This window comes from Pleurodeles waltl, chromosome 4_2, assembly GCF_031143425.1.
Source record: "Pleurodeles waltl isolate 20211129_DDA chromosome 4_2, aPleWal1.hap1.20221129, whole genome shotgun sequence".
Taxonomy (NCBI): Eukaryota; Metazoa; Chordata; class Amphibia; order Caudata; family Salamandridae; genus Pleurodeles; species Pleurodeles waltl.
Window position 1 is genome coordinate 565461252 of NC_090443.1, and position 23395 is coordinate 565484646.

Sequence of the window (23395 nt, forward strand, 5' to 3'; positions counted from 1 at the left end):
TCAGAGATGAGAGATGGGACAAAGGGTGAAGTGGTATTTTTTTATTTTGTATATCAATGATGATTTCTGATTAGCCTGGGAATAAATATGCACATCCAGACTACTGACAGGTATTCTGAGGCAGTCATTTGGGAAGCGAAGCAGTTTGTAACCACTAAACCCCCTTCAGATAAATATAAAATAAATTACTGCTTGTCTCGATCAGTCACTGAAAATGTAGGAGGCAGCAGACAGTGTAATGTCACACACATATCACTGCTGATTTGGAACTTTGAACACTTTGACTCAGTAGTGCAATGCTGTTCATGACACACGCTCCACTATGGTTCTGAAATATAAATGTAACATTACTTTGCCTTCCAGCGCACTTATAGGTATAATAGAGTGTGTTAGTGTGTGTATATCTATATCTATCTATATATAGATATAGATATATATCCCGGCAGGTAAAATACCCTGTGTGGCCTCTGCAGGTGTTCCTCTGGGACCCTATATAATGCATTCCTGTGTAACCTTTAGATCGGAGGTAGAAATGTAGTGGGGCTCACTAAATATATGAAGCATCTGAACCAATAGGCTATGTCACATATATATATGTACATACACGGTTTAAACCATGAATATATGAAGCATTTTACCCAACAGGCCAGATTAGATTTTGAGGGAGAGTTCCTTGTGCTAAATGGCTGCTGCTGTGATCTCTGTGCGAGCTGCAAGGTCACGTTTTTAAATCCTGCAGACAATTTCATTGCTATTGTTGAGAACAGCTGTAAAACAAAGCATGTATGAAAGGACAGCCTAAACTCAAAGATCGGCTAGGGTGGGTGTGATCATGGCTCATAACCTGAGTGATACATATGGTAGTTGACTGTCTACTAATGCATGTGTTGCTTATACCAGAGTGTTGTAGGTGGCAACGCATACTGAGCAGGTTTATTACAATAGTCTGACATGTCACCACCTTAAAAAAGTTTGCAAGTTTAAAATATTGTACATTGCTGTAAAAGTTTGTTTGTTGAAGCAGGAACGTTCCATTTAATCATAGGCTGGGGTGCGGGGAGGACAGGGCGGCGGGGTTTGGTGTTGGGGGTGGGGGGGGATTTGAGCATCCTTTTGCCAATCCAAAGTAATCTCATTGAGTAAGTATCTGCCCTGCATTGGTTTGTTGCACGCGCCATGCACATCTGTGCTGTTGTACTGTACAGCGCTGAAGTCTTCTCATTCAGACCTGTACCAGTGGCATCAAAGATGTGCACATCAGGGCCGGAGATATTGCTGTATCGTGCTGCAAAATCTGCATCTACAAAGGGTGCTTCTTTGCGCTACAATACCTTCAAAGTATTGTGGGGGTGCAGGGACGCCATCTAGGCGTAAGCTGATCTGAGCTCTATTCTGGGCTGCAGTGGTGTCTGTACGGATACCATGAAGTGATATGTACTAGGAAAGCAGCCGTGTTTGGTGCCGGTGCCACTGCATCCACAAGGGAAGGGCGTTTAAACCACTGAGCGATTGTGCGAAGTGAGAAGGTGGAGTATTGCTCTTGGGCCAGAAGAATCTGTCCTTCGCTGGTCGCTCCCAGATCATAGATGCAGATGATTAAACCACTGAGATATTTTGAAATAAAGGGGTGTCAAAACCAAGGAAGTGAGGGAAGTGGGCATGAGTCCTCTCAAATCTTTCAGGGTTTCATAAAACACATTCATCTATTTAGGAAGAGACCTGGAACAACGCGCAGGAACCACGCCTGCGTTGTTCACGCAAGCGGACCGACGCTTGCCTGAACAACGTAGGCCTTTTCTCTGCCTTAACCATGCATGTGCGGAACAATGCACATGCATCGTTAAGGCAGAGAAAAAGGAAGATCCATCGGGAGAGGACACGGTCAGGTAAGTGGGGCTGGGGCAGGGTTGGTGGTAGTTTTTAGGGGTGGGGCGGGGGCTTAGGGTTTGTGGTGGTTAGGTTATTTTTTTTTTAAGGGGCGGGGTGGGGAGGTTGGTACTATGGTTTTAAGGGCGGGGTGGGGGGTCAGGGTTATTTTGTTTTTAGGGGCGGGGTCACTTTGTATTTAGGGGGTGGGAGGTCAGGTTTTTAGGGGTCGGGGTAATTTTGTATTTAGGACAGGTGGAAGGGCCGGGTTTTTAGGGGCAGGGTAATTTTGTATTTGGGTGTTGGGGTAATTAGGTTTTTAGGGCGCGTGGGTTTTCAGGGGTGGGGGTTGGCGTAATTTTGTATTTAGGGCTGGTGGGGGGGTCAGGTTCTTAGGGGTGGGGTTGGGGTAATTTTGTATTTAGGGCGGGTGGGGGGCGGGATATTAGGGGTGGGGGGACAGGGTAATTTTGTATTTAGGGTGGGTGGAGGGTTTTTAGGGGTGAGGGGTCGGGGTAATTTTATATTTAGGGTGGGGGGGTCGGGTTTTTAGTGCTGGGGTGGGGGGATGGATTTTTAGGGGCGGGGTTGGGGTAATTTTTCTATTTCGGGCAGGTGGGCGGGTCGGGTTTTTAGGTGCGGGGTGGGGGGGTTGGTGTAATTTTGTATTCAGTGCAGCCGGGGGTTGGGTTTTTAGGGGTGGGGGTGGGGTAATTTTGTTTTTAGGCATTGGGTAGTATTATTTTTGGGGGGCAGGGGATGGTTCTAGGGCTCAGGGTGGGTGGTGGTATTGGGGTCGTTTTTAAAGGTGGGGGATGGGGTACTTTAGTTTTTAGAGGTGGGGTGGAGGGGCTAGGGTAATGTTGTTTTTAGAGGTTGGGTTGTTTTATTTTTGGGGTTGTGGGTCGGTTTTAGGGATCAGGGTGGGTAGGAGTTTCGGCGTAGTTTTTAAAGGTGGGGGTACTTCTGTTTTGAGGGGTGGGGTGGGGGTTCGGGGTAATTTTGTTTTTAGAGGTTGGGTTGTTTTATTTTTGGTGGTGGGGGTTGGTTTTAGGGCTTGGGGTGAGTGGTGGGTATCAGAGTAGTTTTTAAGGGTGGTGGGTTGGGGTACTTCTGTTTTTAGGGTGGGGTTGGCATGTGACAACCACGCATGCCGTTACACACATGCCTTTACTGGGCATGCCTTTACAACGAAAAATCATTGTAAAGGCATGCATGGTAAAGGCATGCGTGGAAACAACGCGATCGTTGTTCCGACCACGTTGTTCAGGCATGCGTGGTTGCTGCATGCGTGGTTCCATCATACAATCATCTAATTGAAAGCGTGTGCCCATGAAATGACGCAGCTGGCAATTGTTGTAAATTTGTTAATCTAAGATAAACCAGTAAATAAAAGAAATGACATTCCAGGTAGTGCAAAGCGCTTTTTATAAAGGTGAGCAGCTGTTGGCAATTGCTGGCACGCTCTCCTAAATAAATGGATAACAATCATGGGGGCGCAGCTGAGGTGGTTGGGGGAGTAGGAGGAAGCAACAGGTAGTGTTGTGAGGGGAGACGACAAACTAAAAATTAACAAGAAAGTTCAACAGACACCTTACCGCCATAGACTTTATAACCAATAGTACACAATCAAAACCAGGACCATGTGCTTTAAGCTGTTGCCATCCAATGTGTAACATAGGTGGAAGTAAATGCAATGCCCCCTTTCAATGGCCTCACGCACCCATCACAATTGTTATTTGGCCACATGCACTCCAGTCTTTGTTTGCACTATTTTTTTTCAAAAGTCATATTTCAAAATTTAAAGCATCTTCTTCAAAAAAATAAAAAAATAAAAACACACTGCATTTGGTACGGTCCATTTAAATGCATTTCTCTCCCTCCGCGCTATCGATCGACCATATTTTTTAACCAAAAAGACCCAGAGTGCTAACACCCTCCTCCACCACCTTGTTTTGTGTAACCCGGAGGAGAAAGAGAAGCTACTAAAAAGGGGAAAGGTGAGGGCAGGAGGGAAGCAGGGAGCCTGGTGCAGGCGGAGGTAGTCTTGGGGGCAGTACCATAAAGGTTCCAGCACGGCAGACATGTTTGCCAACATGTACAGGGTCGGAGGTAAGAGGCATGGCAAATACACCAATTCTTGCCTCATTACCTTGTGCGTTGCAGTAATGTCGATTTTTACAGTTCAAGACACAATCTCGTCAACCCGCACTGTGACGTATTTTATGCCTAATAACCAGCGGTTCTCCCTTTAACCATATCTGTTTTAACAGGAAAAGTATGCATGCATCTTTAAAGTTGAGGGGGAGCAGCGCTCTTAATGTTTTGCACAATTGCATGCGGTTGGAAGATTCTTTTTTTTTATATCGACATGCATGGTGATCTGACTCACTTTGTGAGGGTTTCTGGACATTGTGCATGTTTTTCACCCTAAAAAAAAGTAGCTTTACAGCACTCTGCTGACAATGGGTTGAGTTTAGGAGCGGACATATGAAAGGATCCTGGGTAAAATCAATAGTTTCTAGGAGGAAACGGCGAGTGAGTGTTGCTTGTGCTGTTTGGCGCTGGTTTTCAAAGGCTCTCCCACACCTGCTCTCACCTCCAACCCCCTGAAGGACCATGTTTAAAGATGAAGTGCAGCATGCTGTGCAGATCCCTTTGCAAACACAAAAAAGTAGTTTGACACACACATACAAGATGGTAACCAGTGGAAGGACATTGTACTTGGTTAGTGCGCACAGGAAGGGATAAACAGAAAAGGAGGCAAGAAAAATACATGCCATAAACAAACAGACAGAAAGATTAGGAGAGTGACAATGGAACCAGCTAATCGCAAGACTGTGGGCAGGCTTAAAGACCACAGAGAGAATACAGCATGTTGAGAGAGAGTGCATGCGCGCTGCCTAGGCTCAACCTAAAAATAGAATATTTAAAGTAAATAAGTAAAACAAGGCCAAAATGAAAAAAATCCAATCAGTAGAATCGGATATATGCAATTTTGAAAATTTTAGAGAAAATAGCGCCAAAAAGCACAAATCACCAACTGTGGACATCTGGTCGCGCTGACCTGGACGAAGTCATAAGTCCATGCCAACCGCAATTGAATGTGGGCTGGCTACAGGGACGCAGTTAGGCCCACTGAACAAAGTAACTTAAGTCCTGGTTTGGGGAGCGTCGAAAGGATCGCGTTGAAGGTGCGTCATGCAGCCAAAGCAATGTTTCGGTTCCGATGTGCAGCGAGGTTGCGATGCGAAGTCCTGTGTCGAGGATGTATCGTGCAGTTGAGGCATTGTATTGGTTAAGAGGAGCTGCAAGGCTGAGACGCGGAGGCTGATGCTGTCATTTGGGCTGCCGTCTGTGAGGGCCTGTGCCAAGGAGGTATCATGCAGCAGCAGTTCCGAAGTGGCTTTGAAGGCGATGCAGACCTTTCCAATCTCTTCTATCTCCGCAGCACTGGCGATGCATTGGTTCTGCTTGAGGTTGATCAGCACAGCAGAGGAGATGTGTCAGTTCCACAAGATCCACAGAGGCAGGCAGAGCACCTTAAGCCCAACTTCAGTGGTCTGGGGTGGCACCACTTGGCAGGGACAACTCATAGATAGCAGAGTTCAGGTGCAGATGCAAGGTTGTTGGAAGCCTGCTGGTTCCCTGTGGCTTCAGATCAGGAGGCCAGCCAACTAGCCCTTCAAATCACTCTGGTGTTCTGGGTTCAAGAGATGCAGGTCTAGTCCTTCTCACCCAGACAAGAGGGCAGCAGGTCAGCACAGCAGGCAGCAGAACTTCAGAGAAGCAGTCATTTCAGCAGCACAGCAGACTTGCTTCCTGGCAGAGCATGCACAGGTCCAGAAGTGTTCTGAAGGTTTGGTGTCTAAGGTCCAATATTTATACCTGGTGCTTCTAGAAAATCACTTTGAAGCCCCCAGGCATTTTGTCTTACCTGTCCTGGCTCTAGACTAACTACAGAGGGTATGCAGCCCTTTGTTTGGAGGCACGACACAGTATATTAAAGTGTAAGTAGTGCTGTGTTCCGCTTCGCTCTCCCATCTTTACACTGATGGCCTATCTAGGAACATCTAAGCTCTCTATTGTGTGTGGCTGTCTAGGAGTAATGAAGAAAGAGCAACTGTCAGCCACACCCAGTCATGTGACCCAGGCACTAAATAGCTAAAGCATATATATGCCAACTTTCTAAAAGTGGCGTTCTAAAATAGTAATATAAAATCTGACTTCACCATAAGTTACGATTTTTCATTACAATTACAAAGACACATAACATGGTTACCTGCTTCCATTTGGAAATTACAGCATTTTAAATAAAATAATGTAACGCCAATGTTATATAGGAGAGGTAGGCCTTGCAGTAGTGAAAAATAACATTACGTGATTTGCACTACCAGGACATGTAAAACTAAAAGGTACATGTCCCACCTTGTACTGCATTGCACCCTGTCCTCTGGGCTGTCCGGTGTCTACCTTAGGGGAAACTTACAGGTACTAAAATGGAAGGTTTATTTTGCCAGATCAAAAAAGCAGTTTGGAAAATTACACACACAGGTTGTAGTGGCAGGCCTGAGACATGTTTAGAGGGGTACTTAATTAGGTGGCACAAGAAGTGCTGCAGGCCCACATAGTACTACTTTACTAGGGACTTACAAGTAAATTAAATATGCTAATTGGTTATAATCCAGTTCTACCATGATTTAGGGAGAGACCACAATAATTTTAGTACTGGTTTGCAGTGGTAATGTGCACTAGTCCTACGGCCAGCAAAAATGAATTCATCAAAAAGTGGAGGGTAAAAGCAAAAACGTTTGGGTTGATCCTGCAGAGAGAGCCCAAGACAATTTAGCAATGCTCAACAGAAAGATGGCCAGTCAAACTTTGCAAAGGGCCTTTCACAGTGCAGCAAAATGTGTCGCTGCATTTTCAGTAACCTTTGAAATGTTTGAGCTACAAACAAATTCAGCAGATTAATGATTATGTAGCAAATTTATAAATATGCACAAATGCAGCAGCCACACAATTACATATTTTCAGTGGTCCTGCCTAAATACAATGGACAAAATGGCCTTCCCTACTAACTTAAAAAGTTTAGAATCAAGGGGAAAACTGAAAAACTCAGTCAGTCCCCGCAAATGAATTTGATTTCTTTAGATCAACATAAATGTTTGCTACGGAGTATACTGAAAGTACAATGGAAGAGATTTTGTCCTGATTATTGATAATTTCAATCTGAGAGTAGCATTCAGAATGATGAGTTAATCAAACCCCTTGAGGATCAGGTATGTCAAGATATTGTGTGGCTGACTAAGAAAATCAATATTGGTAGAAAGTTAATTTTGAAGAAATAACATATGGTTGTGTTGAAATCTTTGGCAACAGATCCCTGTGCACCAATAAGACCACCTGATAAAGATGGAAAGATTGCTCTATGGGGTACATACCTGTTAGCTTTTACCACCACACATGTGAGTCCTTGATATTTAGGCCTCAGTATTTTGGGCCATAATATAGTGGCCCTTGAAATGCTGAAATACAACTGTTAAGTGTGTGTTGTGTAAAGCATGCATGGCTGCAAGGTTTGTTGTGGATGTGAGGATAAGACTGCTGAGACGATACAGATCCATTTTCTAGTTTGCCTCTAGTTTTATATGACACAAGATGGAGATTGTGCTACAGCTTTCCCTGACAGGGGACTGCTGATTAGTCCTTTCAGTGCACTTACATTTGGGTTAAAGGGGGATTGGGATTCAGTCAGCAAATCCTGTTGTAGGAAAGAAGGCTGGGACTTTCCCTTTTGTCTCTCCAAGACAACCAATCTCACATTGCATCAGGGACAATAGCTACATTTTTTCCTTAATACAAACCCACATTTGTGGGACTCCTGGTTTTAGAGATTAATAAAGCGTCAGCAAGTATCTCCTGCCACCATTGTATGACATACTAGTTATTACTTTTTTCACCTAAATATCCCCTTCCATGGAGCATTAGAGAGCATGGCTTCACAAAGGCTAACGTTATGTGAGATACTGACAACTTGTGACAAGATTCCGGATTGAATACCCACTAAAGCTGCCAATCCATGGACACAGATCAGACCATACAAGAAAAATCTAAAGTGACTCTTGACTGCATTGAATCCCAGGTTGATCATTCGATCAGACTACCTGTTTGTATGGCCAGAATACTTGTTCTGGCAAAGATGGTTGCTTTATCACAACTACTACAAGGCAGGCCCAGAGGGAAGATCAACACCATACAAAGCATTCTGTGGACATGGGAGGGCCTGCACAGAAGACACAAAATTTGTGTGATCTACTCTCCCAATATACTCCTGCTTGATAACCCAGCTATTCCACTGACATGCAAGTTCATGGCCTGCTCCCAACTCAACAGGCTGAAGCTAACCACATTATGTGATCTATTTCTAGTTGATACATTCCTAACTTTAGGTAGTGAAGACTTAAGCAGAACACACACCACTTTCCACATTTCCATTTCAGAGAACAAGTGACAAACAAAACTGATTATAATTGATTCCACACACCACCCCAAGCATACACTTACATCACTCCTAAAGCATGGAACAACATCACTCTTCACATCAGAGCCTCCTCCTCTCTTTTTGAATTCCACAAGAGGCTGAAGACACATCCTGGCCATAGGTAGGGCTGGGCACACACACCCACTCAGAGTCAGGATACCCTTGATGGTGATAGAACGCTTTACACATAAAATAATATAACATAACCTCCAACCTTCGGTTTTGATCAACTAAGTAATGCTATGCAGTAACTTTTTGAACCTTTTCTTAATATACATTGCTTGTGATGGGACTGTAACTTTCCTGTAAGAGCTGTTTGTACCTGTTTAGAAAACTTAAAAATTAAATTAAAAAATATGTTTTTCTGTAAGATTTCAGATATGTGTGTGAATGTATAAATACATCCTTTATTTGTTGCAGCACAGCACACAGGACCGCTATCTAATGAGTCCAATGCAACACCGCCTTATAATTCCAAAGTTCGAGAACATGCAAGTAACAGTGGCTAAGATCTGCCTTTGAATATTTACAGTTCTATATAACATACACACCATAATAAGATAAAGAATGTAACACAGCTCTTCCCTTGAACAACTTACCAACATTATAAAAAAAGTTCTAAAACACCAAATAACTAATACAATAAAACAGTCAGTCATTATTTATTTTTAGGTGGACCAATGATCCTACCTTCTCTTTTTACTCTACATGCTGCAAATTCAGTCTCAATAGCCTTGTTTGTTTCTGTACCCAAAGCATCATTTTCCTTTCCAATAACACCTTTGGCAACATTCTGTAAATCGTCACTCTGTGCCAAATTACTTCTGCACTTCACCACTTTCCTGCCATCCCACACTTTACCTCCTGGTTAACTACACCGTTCATATTCACTTTGATCACTTTCAGAGCATGACCAAATTTAGAATTTTCTTTCACTTTAAAACCAGGTTTGTGTATTCTTACCCAATCACCTACTTTAAAAGTTGGTTCTCTTTATATCCCATTGTTATCATATCTGCTTTTCATTTGTTTCTGTTTCACTTTTAGAGATACTTCTTCATTCATCGATAACCTCAATTCAACAATTTCTTTCCTTCATCTACCAGGGACATAGCTTCGATACCGGGTCTCTCCCTTTCAATAACCTAAACAGACTTACTTCTGTGATAGAATGGGGAGTAATTCAATATAATAATAAACTTTCTCTAACAGCATTCTTCCATTCTCTTCCAGACTTACGTGCCCATTGAATCCCATCTTTAGGTACACAATTGCACCTTTCAACTTGGCCGTTTACTTGAGGTTCATATAAAGCAGTGGAGCAATGTCTGATGCTGAGCCCTTTAAGAAATTCCTCCATCTCATGCGAGTTTAACTGAACTCCATTGCCTGTTGCAATTACTTCCGGACATCTTTCAAAGGCAAATACTTCCCTGAAAAATTCTATCACTAACTTGCAACGTCACTTGAGCAACAAATTTTACTTCAGTCCATTTAGAGTGATAGTCAATTATGGCTAAAGCATTTTGGGCTTCTTGAGGTAAGTTTTAATATGCACCAGAAATATCAAAAGCTACCTTCCTCCACAGTAACTTTGGTCAAGCCACTGGTTTCAAATGACCTGGAAATGTTTTGAGCATCTTATCACTATTAATACATTCAATACACTCTCTCACCACCATGTCTACCATCTTATCCATACCAGGCCCCAAAACTTAGATCTGATTAACCTATTCAAGGAAGCCATACCAAGATGGCCTTCATGTGCACGTTTCAAATTTCTGCTTGCATCGACTCTGGAGGTACACATTTCCCTTCCTTGAATATGAAATCGCCTTCCACTTCCAACCCTCCAGATATTTTGCAGTACAACCTCATCTCTGGGAACAGATTTTTGTCTTTTAGCCACTCTTCCACAATATGTTTCTTCAAGAGTTGCCAATTATCATCTTCTTCCAAGTTTTTTCCCATTCATCCTCCATTATGGCTTTGAATTCTCCACTCACAAAATCCTTGAAGATCATAACCATTTCAATTTCATCATGCTCATCCACACTAGTTTCACTGTGATACGGCAACCTAGACAAATATTCTACCACAACATTATGCTTTCTTGGTTAATATTCAACACTGAAATTGTATTCTTGAAATTAAGACATGAGCCTAGCTATATGTGCCATGGCATTCCATCCACCACCTGGTGACAGAATTCCAACTAACGGTTTATGGTCTGTTCCAAGCACAAATTTACTTTCACAGACATACTTACAGTACTGCTTATTAGCCCCTACACACGCTAAAAGTTCCTTTTCGATCACAGCACCGAGAGTCCTTGATGCAAGTGCTACACACCACTCATCCTTACCTCATTTCTGTGAGAACACCCCTCCAATCCCATATAAACCTGTTATCTACAGTGAGAATACAAGCATACAAGTGTAGGAGCTTGCACAATTTCTTCTTTGATTTGTTGAAAAGCTTTTTGTTCTTTCTCTGCCCAAATGAACTCTGTTTTGTTCCTTGTTAGTTCACGTAGCGGTTCCATTTTATAAACTTACTGTAATATTCACACAGTCCTGCAAATTACAGACGTTTCTCCAGGGACATTCACTAAAGCATCCATCAAAGATTTATTTGGAACCACTCCATTACCAAAGAGTGTGTGACCAAAATATTCTACAGAATCACAGAAAAATGTGCACTTCTTTTTCTTAAGAGTCAGAACATGTAGCTGCAGTTGCATGGAAACTTTCATAACATGTTCCATATGTTCTTTCTCATTACAGGAAAATATAAGACTGTCATCCTGAAAGCATTTAACAAACTGATCCATGGCCCTTAAGATATGAAACATTGCTCTCTGAAACACAGATGCCGCTGAGGTTAAGCCAAAGGGCATCCTTTTGAACTGAAACAGACCTTGAGGAGTAAGAAAAGCAGTGAACTGTTTTGACTCCTAAGTTTACTGAATTTGATGATATGCTGGGCAGAGATCAAATGTGGAAAAGACCATTGCTCCCTCCAGCATGTATACAACTTCATTAATATTTGGCAGCGGCTGGCAATCCAATACTAAATTGGCATTGAGAGCTCTCAAGTCCACACATAACCTCAAACGTTTGTCATTTTTGCATGCCAAAACAATATGCGAAACCCATTCCAATGACTCTCCTTCCTTAATTATTCCTTCACTTATCATATTTTCTAACATTTTCCTTAGTTCTTTTCTCACATTAACAGGTACACCCCTGAGTTTTTGTTTGACAGGCGTGGCATTTTCTTTTACTTTGATTTTATGGGCAAAAATTTTCAACTTGCCCAATTCTCCAGTAAACACCTTACGAAATTGACTAACCACCCAATGTTTTTTATTGCTATCCATCAAAACCAGTACTGGTTCATTATTCCTTGTGCTGAGAATTATGCCTAGCTTCTTCTGTTCTTTCCACCCTAACACATTCACACCTTTAGTTGCTACATATAATTTAATATGGGCCCAACGTCCTTTAAATTCAATATCAACTTCTTCATAGCCTATAATATCAATTCTGGATTCATCAAAACTTTCAGCAAGAATTTCAAAAATTTTGAGGGCACCTAACTTCAATATATCTTGGGACATTTCCATAAAATAATCCTTGGTAACAATTGTCAGGAATCGGCCATTAATTCTAATTCTACTTTCAAAACTTTAACTTTATTTTTAGGTGGTCTCATAACTTTCTGCTCCTTCCCAATCCCTACTAAATTATTTATAGACAAAACTATACCCTTTTTGTCTTCACCATTCCCATTGCGAACAGAATACTTACTTACACATGAAACTTTGCTCTTAGTCACAATGCTATTACTGTTTTTCTTCACATTCATGCACAGTCTGGCAAAGTGTCCAATACGTCCACATTTTTTTAACTCCTTGACTACTGCAGGACATTAAGGTGAAGATGCCACATGATTGGCATTACCACATCTGTAACAATGGACACTTCTATCTAGTCTTTTAAATGTATTATGCCCACTCACATTTGCACTCTCAGCATTAACACTACATACATCCTCAGAAGCAACCTTGTTTTCTATGTTTACAGTCTTCACCCACTTTTCAGACTGTTCAATAGCTTTAACAGTGCTTATTAGATCCTACAAACGTGGATGACCCATTACTCATAGCACCTATTTATACTTAACACATACAATAATTTGATCTGATCACCTCATCTGTGATTATTCCAAAATTGCAGTGCATCAATAGGACTCGTAAAAAAATTCATCAAAAGTCTCACCATCTTCCTGTGAAAGGGTATACAAATTTAATCTATTCAATGCAATGTTAGCCATGGGCTTAAAACGATGTTCTACTCTTATCATAGATTCCTCAAAGACATTCATATTGCCTTGACGCACTACTTGTGGCAATGTTCTGTAGAGACCTGTCCCTCTGACTCCAAACAGTGCAGCAAGATATTTTTCTTTCTGCCGACATCCTTTTGCCATATATGGCTCTGAGGTATGTCATGAACTCTTCTTTCCACCTTAACTATGATATAAGAGGTTCACCTTTGGCCTGAAGACATTTAGAAGGAGAGTCACACTGCATTTTATATGAAATGTTTTAGAGAAGTATTATGTACTGAATTGCACAGTCTTGTAGAGGCTCTGTAATATTTTAATGAGGAAACACTGCAACATAGTCACTATGTGTAGAAGAGTGCCTCATATTGTAAATTTGAAATCAAATGCATAAAATAATAATTCACTCATCACTGGAACGATGCGCTCCTATGTAAAATGATGGAAAAACAGCAATCCGATGCAAATTAGGATCACTACGGTAACAGTAGCACCGCCATCCACATCGCTGATCATGTTAAAGGAATACCCTCATGAGCAGGAAGGTTACCATAGAAACTAACTATGTTTCCTTAGGCACAACATGATGTCATCAAGACGTTGTGCAAACGTACGACTGGTACACATGAAAAGATGATGTCTTCACGTCCACTTTTCCAGCTCTCTACATAGCTTGATGATGACGGGCAATGTCGGTGTTCCTTTCTAGATGGCGTGTACATTCCCTCATTAGTTTTCCATTATTCTTGTGCCGGTGACCGGGGAAATAATTTATTCGTGCATGGGATCACTCGAGAGCCATTGGGGATTCTTGGTAAATAGTGAAATCGATATATTTTCATAAAAGTATAAAATGGAAATACCTCTCATCAGCACAATAGTTCTCTCCAGATAGAGTGACAACACAAAACAGCCAGTGTCCAACAAGATGTAATATACTTCAGATGTTGTAGGTTTAATGAGGACAAAATCACACCTGTGCTGCCAGATAATATGTAACAAATTTGTCTTCAAATCTCGTTGTCACTGTAAGATTTCAGATACATGCAAAAATGTATAAATAAAACCTTTATTTGTCATAGCACAGCACACAGGACCGCTAGCTGGTGAGCCTAGCCAGTGGCTAGGAACTGACATCGCTACACAAACCATGTAGTTCTGTTGGCAATAATTGCATGCCTACCTTCTTCATCTATTTCTACCTCCTCTAGGAATACTTGTCACTGAGAATCCAGCACAAGAAACTGTGTCTGGACCACTTTAAGAGTTTCTCCAGCATTAGATGTACTGCTTATCAGTAGTAATGGAAACAAACATTTGCAATGCAATTGGTCTTGCATTTTCTTGAGTTAGAGCTATTGGCATTGTAAATTCATAACTGGATTTTTCTTGCCACATAAATTGGTCAACCCTCTCTCATATTTCCTCTTTTCCTGCCATATAATTTGAGTGGCCCCAGCAGTTAACTAAAGCACTTCCATTTACCGTCTTCCTCTATCTTAAAACATATACAATTATCAAATAAACCTTTATCACAAATAAACTTTTACCATTAGAGTGTAATGCTCAAAACATCATGGCAAAAATATCATGTGGGACGCATTGGAGAGTAAAGGAAAGAAGGAGTCAGGAATAAAGATGGAGAGGACAAGTGGCCTAGTGACGGTGTCATGGGCCCTGGAGTAAGAAAGGAAAATGGCTGACTGGAATTTTGGTAGGAAAACAAAGCAGTAATTAGAGTTGAGGGAGGGCCGTAGGTCTCTGGGCCCTGGTGCCACTGTACCTGTTGCTCCATTGATCACTATTCCTCAGGAGAAAAAGCGGATGGGGAAGAAAAAGAGAAGCAAAAGGAATATAACTAACAAAAGGAAGAACGAGAAGGGGTTGTAAAGAAATAAAAGAAAGAAGGGAAAGAAAGAAAGAACGAGGAAATGAAAGCACAACTAAGAGAAGAAACAGAGCAAATGTGTGACAAAAGAAAAAAAGGAAGGAAGCTAGCGAATGAAAGAAAAAGAGGAAAAAATAATGAAGGAGGTGTGAAAAGAAATAAAAAAATGAACATTACGAAAAAAGAAAAAGAGAGATGGTGTGAGAAACAAGCAGCGAAAGAACCAAGACATGTATGTACTGACCCATTTCCCAGAGACACGGAGTGGGAAACCACTTTGACACTTCGGCTCCCGACAAGTAATTTGTGGCTTCCACATACAGACAGGAAAAAGAGAGATTTATAGTAAAACGGGAATTGACAGATAAAGATAAGAAAAACACCAAAGAAAGGAAGGAAGATCTAATAAAATAAAACAAAATCAAAGGACGCATACCGTGTCAAAGGAAAGTACAAATAATGACAAAGAAGGAATGAAGTGGAGGGAAAAAAGTAGTGAAAGAATGAACGCCTGATGAAGAAAAAAGAGAGGAACGAAAAATTGAAAGAAATAACAAAGTTTTGGAGTGAGTTTGAAAGAGGAGGTAGCAAGAGCAAGAGGGATATAAAAAAAAAAGGAGAGGAGTAGAAATAAACAGTTGAAAGAAAGAGCAAAACTGTTAACGTGTGGATTTTAAGAGCAGGAAAGAGAAAAGTGGAGGAGAAAGAAAACGTTGAGAGTAAACAGAGTAAAGGAAAGAATGGAGTGAGATAGGGGAAACAGATCCTCCCAAATGAAGATGGCAGCTACGAATAGATGTAATTGGCTCCCCCACGTTCTCAAACAGAAGCCAGAGTGTGGAACAGCAGGAGGCACTGTAGAACAGCAGGGGGTGCATTGGCAGAGTTGTATGTTAGCCCCAATACAACAATATTGGGGTGCTTCAGATCAGGATTGGGGGAGCTGTGTCCCGGTCCAGTGCTGAAATAACAGAAAGGCAGCGGGTGAGGAATTAGAAACGAAACACTGCGTAATTCCTGGTTTTGGATTAATGGGGCGCTGCAGGTTAGGGTTGGGGTGCACTGACACAAGTTGTATGTGGGCTGAAGTACTGGAATAGTAACGGGTCCACAAGGTCAGAAGTGAGGTATGTTAATGGAGCTATGTGTGGAACCTAGCACTGGCATGCCAGTGTTGCCGAGTGTTAGCCTGCAGGTGCCCTGGTGAAGCTGCAAGTGGTGCCCAGCATGGGAGTGGCATGGCCTCTGAACGACAGAAGCATGGAGTCCTGAAGGGCGTGTGTGAGCCTTAGTACTGAGAGGAAATGTGCACTGATTATTAGAATTGATGGATTCTGGAGGAGCTGTGGCAGTTCCCATCAACAGTGGCGTTGGATGTTAGACTTGAGGTGCACTGGCTAATCTGTGTTTTGCTCTTTTGGGTCCAGTATTGGCTTGGCAGTTGGACTGAATATTAGAATTGAGCTGCTGTATTGGAGCTGTATTTGAGCGGGGTACCAATATAGGAAAGGAAGTGACCTCGCCGGGGTAGAACTGAGGTGCACTGATGGAGCTGCTCCTGAGGTCCCAGTACTGGAAAAGCAGAGTGTACTGGCGGTAAGAACTGAGGTGCTCTGGCAGACAGTGTATGTGGGGTTGTCACGCCGGGGTTCTGGTGCGGGCACGGCTGAAGGGCTTGGAGTGTGTGAACTGAGGTGCACTGATGGAGCTGCGCCCGAGGTCCCAGTACTGGAGCAGCAGTGTGTACTGACTGTAAGAATTGAGGTGCTCTGGCAGACAGCGTGTGTGAGGTTCCTGGCACTGGCACGGCTGAGGGGCTTTGAGTGTGTGAACTGGGGTGTACTGATGGAGCTGCAACCGAGGTCCCAGTACTGGAGCAGCAGAGAGTACTGACTGGACGAACTGAGGTGCTCTTGCACACAGCTTGTGCGGGGTTCCTGGCGCTGACACGGCTGAGGGCTTGGAGTGTGTGAATTGAGGTGCACTGATGGAGTTGCGCCCGAGGTCCCAGTACTGGAGGTAAAGGGAGTACTGACTGGAAGAACTGAGGTGCTCTGGCAGACAGCGTGTGTGGGGTTCCTGGCACTGGCACGGCTGAGGGCTAGGAGTGTGTGAATTGAGGTGCACTGATGGAGCTGCATCCGAGGTCCCAGTACTAGAGCAGCAGAGTGTACTGACTGGAAGAACTGAGGTGCTCTGGCAGACTGAGTGTATAGGGTTCCTGGCACTGGCATGGCTGAGGGCTTGGAATGTGTGAACTGAGGTGCACTGATGGAACTGCGCCCGGGGACCCAGTACTGGAGGCAAAGGGAGTACTGACTGGAAGAACTGAGGTGCTCAGGTTCCTGGCGCTGGCACCGCTGAGGGCTTGGAGTGTGTGAACTGAGGTGTACTGATGGAGCTGCACCTGAGGTCCCAGTACTGGAGCAGCAGACAGTACTGACGTGAAGAACTGAGGTGCTCTGGCACACAGCTCGTGCAGGGTTCCTGGCACTGGCATGGCTGAGGGCTTGGAGTGTGTGAACTGAGGTGCACTGATGGAACTGCGCCCGGGGACCCAGTACTGGAGGCAAAGGGAGTACTGACTGGAAGAACTGAGGTGCTCAGACAGCGTATGTGGGGTTTCTGGTGCTGGCACGGCTGAGGGCTTAGAGTGTGTGAACTGAGGTGCACTGATGGAGCTGCGTCTGAGGTCCCATTACTGGAGAAGCAGAGAGTACTGACTGGAAAAACTGAGGTGCTCTGGCACACGGAGTGTGTGGGGTTCCTGGCGCTGGCACGACTGAGGGCTTGGAGTGTGTGAGCTGAGGTGCACTGATGGAGCTGTGCCCGAAGTCCTACTACTGAAGCAGCAAAGTGTACTGACTGGAAGTACTGAGGTGCTCTGGTAGACAGTGTGTGTGGGGTTCCTGACACTTGCACGGCTGAGGGCTTGGAGTGTGTGAATTGAGGTGCATTGATGGAGCTGTGAGTGGGATCCCAGTATGGAGCAGAAATGGGCACTATCTCTAAGGATTCTGGATAGAGTTGGTAAAGAAAATCCAAGCCAAGGAAGGGCAGCAGCCAGGCAGCTGCGAGAGGGTGTAGAAAGCCCCCCAAGACCAAATGTGACCAAGATAACAGCCTGATGTATAGCCTTGTTTACAGCTAAGTCAGAGCAAGAATGCTCTGCAAATGAAAAGGGAAGCTTCTCTGGGCAAGTGCAGGAAACAAAGTAAAAAAGAAAAAGTCCCCTACAGACTAGATAAACAGGTCAAAGTGAAACTATACAGTAGTTGGCCCCTGCTCCCACACATAAGGAGAGACAAAGAGGCATGACTGGCCACTAGCAAGCAAGAATTTTTAAATGACACTGAAAGTAACAAATGAAATAGCTGGAAGCCAAAAGAAGAAGTATACTTAAAAGTACACAAGACATCCTACACTTACGTTTAACTTAAAAATCCTTGAGAAGTAGAAAAAGCTAGAGCCAATCCTTACAATAATTAGCATTCTCTCAGTTAAAAAAAGAAGGTCTTGTGATAGTCCTAAACAACTTGTTCGGTCACCTACCCAGTGACAGGGAACACCAGATGGATGAAGTATCATACTGTGTGACTGTATAAGAATGATCTTTTAAGCTCTTTCAATGGCAAGCAATTTCACCTAAAGGGAGGGTCCAAACTGTACAGCTAAATTGCTAGTAATAGCAGCAAAAGTTCTACTTCGCTTCAATTGCTGGAAAACAGTTCTGGAAATGTTGACCCGATCCCTCTAAGCTTTCACAAAAAGGATAGGTGGCTTAAAACAACTGATTCCATAGTAGTTCAATTCCATTTTCAATTTCACAATGACACCAGAAAATTGTGATCCTAAGTATTTTACAGATGCACATGCAGAATTGAAAGTTTGATTGAATATTGGCCCCTACTCTACCAACCCCAAAGATTGTTGATAAAATACATTAATTGGCACCACAGAGGCAAGGCTGCTAATTAACTTGGGCCTATGCTCAAACTTCCATGATAATTGGCAGGTTAAGCAGGACCTGTGATGACCATTTATTGAGTGTCTGCTACATGCTGACTGGCTGTGTTACAGGCCCCATTTTGTCAATCACACAGTGCAATTGGGCAGCACAGGGCAATGAGGAAGCCCTGAAGATTATGCAAGGCGCAGGACACTGAGATAGTCCAACTGCAAGACAAAGAGACAGAACCGAAGTGAGCAGATGAAACAGATAAGTAAAAATAAAAGTATTCATATCTGTGTAGTTGGTTGGATGACTGCACTCACGTTAGTGAATGCACGTTCAGTGGTGGCTTGTGGTAGAAAAAAAAGTACCTCTCTCCTCATGTGCCGCGCTGCTCTGCTCCTCCACCGTCGACTGTAGGCACAGGCTCCCAGCCTGCCCTGCACCCAATTCTGATGCTGCTCAGGGCAGCGTCAGGATTGGCTGAGAGCACCCAGCCAGGGCACTCCCAGGCAGACTGGGAGCCTGTGCAGGCTTTCTCCAGCCCGTCAACATAATGCCGGGCTGTAGAGAGCCTACTGCGCATGTGTGTTTGGCCGGTAAACACACATGCGCTCTGAGGGGAGTGCACAGTGCACTCCCCTCAGTTCGCGTCACATGCCGTGGCCCCGCCCCATTTAATACAAAACAATAATAAACAGAGTTTATTATCGTTTTGTATCAAAGGGTTTGCAGCTGCTGCTGCTGGCTGGGGGGGGTGGAAGGGGGGGGGGGGGTTGACACCATCCGCCCTAGCAGAAAAGCCACCCCTGTGTTTGTTTGTGTCCATGTATGTGTTTGTCCATGTGCACATCTACACGTAAGCAAGTGTGTGTGCCTTCCAGAGGTAGTGTGGGTGTCTTCATGTGAGTGTACGTCTCTCAGTCAGGCTCGCAGATGTTCGATCATTGGCTACTGTTACCTGATCATAATATTCTTGGGAAGTCTACTGTCATTTTTGCATTATCACTAGCTTTGGAGGCCTACACTTTGCATACCTGATACACCTTGAGAGCCTGTGGCTATGCAGGTCCTCTAATTCTAGTCTAATATAATTCCAAAAATAACGGTGGAAATTCTTGGCACACTTTAGGCATTAATGGCATGATGGATTCTCACTCATTTCATAATTATCGCCCAGAGACAACTGAAGTAATTAGTGTCATACATTGGCCATCCATGGTATGATACTGTCCATCAGTAAAATAATGATGACTCTTGCATAATTAATGGATAGAATATCATGTGCAGCCACTGTGCCCTCCAGCAAAACGAAGGCTCTGGTGTAAGGGCGGTAATTATGAACTACCTTGGTATGATAGCCTAAGAGCCTGTCCCTAATATAATACTGATGGGAATCCTTGGCATGTGATGTGCCTCTCTGGCATGTAACGGTAATACATGAACATGTAAGGCAAGATATGCACATGCATGGGAGAAGTGTGGCAGAAGGACTTGTGTATCTGTTGAAAGTGAAACTCTCATGTTTGGTGACCAAATCAAGTTTTCGTCCTGAAAGTGACTTGCTTTGTTTGTGTAAATTTAAGTTCATGCATCCAAAATGAAAATGGTGCATTGGATAGCAAAATGTGCATATTTCCAGAAATTGGCAACCTCATCTTTGCAGACATAATTATTTGATTTCCAACATGTATTTATTAATAGTCAAGAGTAGAGGACCTCAAACCGAGTGGCAAGGCAATGCAACACAGTGGAAAAGATAAATAAAATATCTCCCAAGAATAGGACAGGTGTAAGAAGGCAGAGAGGGATTAGCCACAAGAGGAGGAGGAGGAAGACTGCACTAGGCGGTGGAAAAAACGAGTTAGAGAGGGAGAGTTAAGCGATGAATGTTGATTGTCTGCATGGGTTGCAGGGTTAACATTAGAGGTAGGAAGCTGTCCTGCAAAGGGACCGGACAAAGGGTGTAAACAAGGTGGGAGCAGGACTCAAGGGAGGCCTTTATTTGGGAGGTGTTGGTTGGTAGGAGGTTATATGATGAAGGTATGTAGCTGAGGAGCAAGGCCTGCTGTACGAGTCCATGGAAGTATAAAAAGCAGAACCTCTTCAACAGGGGTTTACATTGTGAAAAGGGTTTCGGGAAGCCGTAGGCCATTAGCTATTTCCTTATGTACAGAAAGATATTTAAAGCTGAATGATAATTCATGCTAAGTTCCGGAGTGGAGACATTTCATCATCTATATCTATGGCCTATGCCTGAAGCATAAGTATTCAACATAGGTGTAACCAGTATTCAATCTCAGCCTTTAGGGCCTAAATAACATGAATGGTACCACTTCTCTAAGAACCAGTAATATCTGCCCTCATATGCTAGCTGAGGCAGATGAGTTTGAGTCATACTTCACTTTTAATTCTGCCACCCTGACCCTCTGAAGAAAATTATCAGTCATAAAATACTGTGCAGTCTGTTTAGTTCCATGATGAGTGGTTCCTGCAGCAGGCAATACAGGGATCGCTCCACACAAGGAAGTAGATGTACTTTTGATTCTTTGATGCACACAGTAGAACATCACCATGAAACTCAACCATTACTGTATGGAAGAGCAGAGAACAACTCCACGATTATACCGCACACGCTCTCACTGCTGCCGGCTTCCATGGGATCCAGTTGTTATGGGAGGGTTAGTGGGGCTCTTAAGTGGGTTGCTGAATACAAGGCACTTATTTCATTACAAGAAAATGTGTTATGAAAGGAAGAAAGTTCAGTACAGGTCTCCCTGAAACTCCTCACTTTACAGGGCTGACATGTCCTCCTTTTATCAGGAAGAAGAGAGTTAGGGCACCTACATAAAAAAGGCAGGTCTGTCTGCCACCATGTATCAGAGGACCAATACTTATTAGGCATCACCCAAAAGGAGATATCTTTTAGGCAGTACAGCTATGGTAGGAAAAGAGGAAGGGAGCAAGTGATTTTGTCCCAGACCAATCTACCATAAAAGAGTCAACCTCCTGAAAGTAAGTGAGAAGACACAGTGCTGGAAGGGAGTGAACTTCTAGTTCTGTATCTTCTCCTCTAGCCACAAATGGGGGTCAGTGAAGGGAAAGAAGGGGACAGGGTGGAAGGTGGAGAAAACACTGTGCTCATGACTCCTTATTCTTTTCCCCTGAGTGGATGGGTCATCCCTCAGGATGAAGAATCGCTACACAGTGAAAGAATACATAGGATAAGCCATCTGCTCTCTATCTGTGATCTAATGGAGTTATGAACTATCAGGGAAAGGACCCTGTACAAAGCATTAGCAGATAAGCATATCTAAGGCATAACGAAATAAACTAAGGAGAACGGTCAAGTACATTTTCTTATGCCTTTTATAGTAATACATAATCATTATATCTATAAAAAAAAATCTGAAATCATATTGTGTCTAGCTGAAATATCACAGGCAGCATGAAAAACTAAAGAAAGTAGAATAACGTAGTCAATAAAAATTGATAGAAATAACTGAACAGGTGGTTGATGCTTGCAAATCGCACATCTGCAACAAAAATTACAATGTCCTGGAGGAAGCAACAAAGTCATCAGAAGGGTGCCAACCTGGTGTGAATACCCAACCACCCAGGGAATTATGATGCACAGACCCAGAAGGACTGGGAAATGCCTCCTCTGTGTCGTGCTGAGTACACAAATAGAAAACAGAAAGTACCAGGGCACTCCAAAAGATAAGTCCACAGTATGCAAGAATCCAAAAAGTTTTAATTCCTTATGTTAGAAAAAGTAAACACATCAATTTTCAGAGACAGCCAATACGTGTTTCGTCCAACCGGACTTTTTCAAAGCATGTAGCTGGATGAGTTACTGAGTCCAAAAAAATGTCTCCATTCAAAGGAAAATCGTCGGTCCTGTATGATGAACAGGTTGTATAAGCCAACTATCCCAAGTGTTGAGAATTGTATGTGGCAGGGCCCTGATAAGCCTGATCACCTGTCCTCTCACGGTCCCAAGAGTCAGGAAAGCCAAACAAACGGCGTGCGTGCGGTGGACTCAGTAACTCATCCAGCTACATGCCTTGAATAAGTCCGGTTGGACAAAACACGTGTTGGCTGTCTCTGAAAATTAATGTGTTTACTTTTTCTAACATAAGGAATTAAAACTTTTTGGATTCTTGCATACTGTGGACTTATCTTTTGGAGTGCCCTGGTACTTTCTGTTTTGTAGTCAATAATAATGTTTATTCATATTTTAAAAAAAAGATAGCCCGTGTGAAAAGTCTTATTGAGGTTTTTATAACTGCCTCTGATACTTATAGATCTCTAGACAATTTTATGGAATATAGGTTGTAAAAATCACCTTATTTTCTAGCTTTTCTTGAGGAGGGTGAAATTCACGCATATCTGGTGAGGGTTAAAAATATTCAAATATTTCATCAATGGCTTGTCAAAACCGTCTATCCAATTTATATGCAATCGTTACTCTAAAATTAAATATTTGGTGCCATTTTTACAGAGGTTTCTCGAGAGAAGAACTACCTTAAATCACCCCTCTTCTCGGAGGAATTCAGGCTTGCTCTCTCAGTTTGGAGCAGATATTTACGCCTGACTGTTTGAACTTTTCATCAATCACCAATTTTCACAGCAACACTTTCTGTCCGACCACTTTGAAAGCTGAGCAGCCACCACACACCATAATATAACATGTATTTGTAAAGTACTCTAGCGCCCTTGGGTATTTTGCCTCTGAATAATAGATGTTTGTTATTACTCGACTCAATGATACTCACTTTATCGACCTCTGGAG

General features: G+C 43.0%; 1 protein-coding gene across 1 annotated transcript in view; it reads right to left on the bottom strand.

Annotated features, from left to right (window-relative positions):
• The window catches only part of C4_2H1orf53 (chromosome 4_2 C1orf53 homolog), a 130132-nt gene that overhangs the window by 46000 nt on the left and 60737 nt on the right, over positions 1-23395 (bottom strand). The gene's annotated exons all lie outside the window — the stretch shown is intronic.